Here is a 3582-nt window from a genome sequence, read left to right as displayed (position 1 = left end):
GATCTCTCCAAGGGCATATGCCACGTCTTGCGGGTTTCTGAACGGTCACAACAATAGGCATGACGACAGGGTTAAAAAATCGGTGGATGAATGGTTTGCGTGAAGAAAATAACTAAAGGATTCTAATATAGTATCCAGTTTTAATGAAATTATTCAAATTATGTATATTTTTAACAAAATAAAAGGGTAAAATACTGCAATCGGCCATGTTAACTAACTAAATGTGTTGTTGTTGTATTGTAAGTTCAGCTGACTTTTTCTTTAGTACGCATCGCATTTGGATTGTCTTTTTATTAGTATAAGTGTGAATTGTCGTCTTAACTCGACTCTAAAACAATGGAACCGGGCTTTCTTAAGGCAAACGACTCAAATTTGCCAAGGATTGACATAATGATGTTGGGAGATTTCCTCGCAAATAATAAAGAATTTTGCTCGTCTGAGTTTCGAAACGTGAAAACCTCCTTGTAAGTAAATTTAACACTGAATACAACTTAAAACCTGTAATCAACTCGTTTTGAAATCAAGAGCTTATTTTATTTTACTTTCATTTTCATAGGTTATTATTACTTTGAACTTGTCAAATCACATTGAAAATAGGTTAGTCACACTAATAAAACTCATTGTCAAATATCATTGTTTATTTTTGAAGCGCGAAGCACCTACTAGTATTTTTTCTCATAGTAAACAACTAATATCTGATATTCACCAAGTCATTGTACATGTAGGTATTTGTTCTAATTAATTTCAATTATTTTAATAACTCTTCAAGACCATCATATGGGGATGATGCAATCAGCTATGTGCAACTAAAACGGGAAGGAAATATTTGTACGGTAAAGTGCAAGATTTGCCCAGAGCATAAAGTCCATGCAAAACTATATGCTGTTACATTGATGGTTGATGAAAATGAAGAAAAAGTAGTATCAATCCAATGCCATGATTGTGTTGCTGCCCAAGGCGGATGTAAGCATGCCATGGCTCTGCCTCTGCTTATGTGGGTCCATAGGCGAAGCGAAGAACCTTCTTGCACAGAAGTTCTATGTTACTGGCGGAAATCAAAGCTATCAAGAGTTGGCACTTCCTTGAAATTTGTATCTTCAAAAGATTTATCTAAAGGTAGCCCTCTATTGCCTTCTAACTCCATAGTTCTGGCAAAATTTTTAGAAGAAGGAAAAAAGAGAAAAGTTAACAACTGCGAGCTTCTAAAACATCAGCTAGATTATAATTGTGATGATTTACGTCTCAATGCACCAACTTGTGCTTTAATATAAAGAAGAGTGCTGTGAGTTATTTTTAAGAAAAGTGAATTTGTCTATTGATATTATCAACAAGATTGAAAATGAAACCAGGGACCAGTTCAAAAATAAACTTTGGTACGAATTGAGGTATGGTAGCGTAACAGCTTCCAGAGCCTATGAAGTGAGTCGGTGCCAGACTGATGATGGCACTCTGATTTCTATTATTATGGGAGGGAAGATACCAGACACACCAGCAATGAAACGGGGTAAATATTTAGAAAATGAAGTACTAGAAATAGTTAGCAAAAAACTAGGAAATAAAATCAAGAATAGTGGGTTATTCATAGCGCAAAAATATCCCATGTTGGCAGGCTCCCCTGATGGAATATGTCAAGATAGCATTGTGGAGATCAAATGTCCTATAAGCAACAAAAACTACCTCAATTACATAAAAAATGGAAAACCCAGCAATAAATGCTTTGCCCAGATACAAATGCAAATGTACTTAAGTGGTCTAAGACAGTGTTACTTTTGTGTTGCACACCCAGATTTTTTCACTAATAAAAAAGTAGAAATTTTATGTATAACCTATGACAATCAATTTATGTCGGGCTTTCTTGAAAGTGTTATTAGATTTTGGAAATCCCATGTGTATCCGTTGTTACTTAAAAGTATAAAATAAAAATGCATAAATGTTTCATGTGTTTCATTTAATCAGAGAATTTTGTATATTAATCAAACCACAAGCTATAGTAATAACATCATCTAGAACTTTAACCAAATTAAAGTTAAGACATGCATGTAGTTTTAACATGTTAAATTCACGTAACCGTCTTATCACCCGTTCAATGTGGATTCGTAAGCTAGCCTAGCTAGTCAGAAGTTTCAACAATGCATTGCAAACATTTTGAGAAGTCAGAAGTTTCAACAATGCATTGTTGAAACTTCTGACTTCTCAAAATGTTTGCAACCCAATATGCAGGTCATGGCTGATAGAGGATTTAAACATGTGGAAGTTTATTTTAGAAAAATGGGTGTGCTGCTAGTGCGGCCTCCAAGTGTTGTATCTGGAGCTCAGTTAACTAAAACTGAAGCAAAAGAAACGTTAATTAACAACTTTTTAACAAACTTATCTACGTTTTGTACTCCATCAACAAAACTCACATTGGAAAAGAACCAATCCACCTAGCGGAATATTGCCAAAACTTTTGGACAGATAATGAATGTGTTGCCATTAATATTGTTTAATATTTACCAATTCTCTAGAGGGATGCTAGTTGTTTTAAACTCAAAGTTGAAATGGCCATTAATTATACAGGGGCCAATAACTATACCGTCTCCCCTCACTAACTCAATTTCCGCACTGCGAAGTCTGTGACAAATCCTCGATCATAGCGCAACACTGACCTAATGACATGCAATGCAAGTGCGATTATCGGAGATTCTTTCAAGCCGTATCACATCTAATCGACCCGATGCGAATGCGTTTTTATTGTTTTTTCGGCTATTTTTTGACGACACAATACCAATGAATATATTTGTCCCTTACTTACTTAAAAAAGTCCTATAGTGAAGTACCCCGTCCCGTGAGAAAGCAATAGTTTCATGCGCCTGCATTAAAGGACAGTTATGCGTTGTTGTAAAAATGTAATAATTGTCTATAAATGTAATCTGTAAAGAACTTGCCATATCGAGAGGCAGTTGGATCACTCATTCATCTAGCTACGGTAACCAGACCTGACATTATGTATGCAGGCAGCATGGTAAGTCAGTTTTACACTGTTATAATGAGTCTCGTTGGAACGCAGTTAAGAAAATATTAAAATACTTAAAAGGAACAATGGAGTTGGGATTATGTTATCAATCAAAAACAACAGATTTAACCGGTAAACTATTTAATACAATCAGTTTGTATTCTCAAAAGAATGTTTTACAGTGTACCCTAAATACATTAATATCAGATAACATAACAATGTTAATACGATAGACTAAGAAAACTAACTTAACTTTTACAACATCTGACAAATACCTATTTTATTTCTTAGATACTGAAATCTCATTTTGGTTAAAGCTTTTGTAAATACGAATATATCAGCACTTTACTCATCACTTCATATATAACTCAGATCAATTACTTAGTAAACAAATATAAAAGGACCTGGATCGGCGTATCGAGCTCTAAAATATCAGCTGTCAAGTTTTACTTTTCTAGAAAAGCTCATTCAAAATCAGATTTTCTTCTTCTATCGTAGGTTGAGTTTTTGAAGCTTTCACGCACAGGTCTCGCTGGTTGCGCTCCAGTTGGCGCAGAAGAAGTAGATGGAGACGGTTCTGGTTCACTATC

At 34.8% G+C, this 3582-nt stretch overlaps 1 pseudogene; it reads left to right on the top strand.

Annotated features, from left to right (window-relative positions):
* Positions 1-302: 302 nt before the first annotated feature.
* LOC132902956 (uncharacterized) lies at positions 303-2058 on the top strand (annotated as a pseudogene).
* The last annotated feature ends 1524 nt before the right edge of the window (positions 2059-3582 follow it).

This window comes from Amyelois transitella, chromosome 20, assembly GCF_032362555.1.
Source record: "Amyelois transitella isolate CPQ chromosome 20, ilAmyTran1.1, whole genome shotgun sequence".
Lineage (NCBI taxonomy): Eukaryota > Metazoa > Arthropoda > Insecta > Lepidoptera > Pyralidae > Amyelois > Amyelois transitella.
The sequence above is the reverse complement of the archived record's forward strand: the minus strand, read 5'-3'. Positions and strand labels throughout refer to the sequence as shown.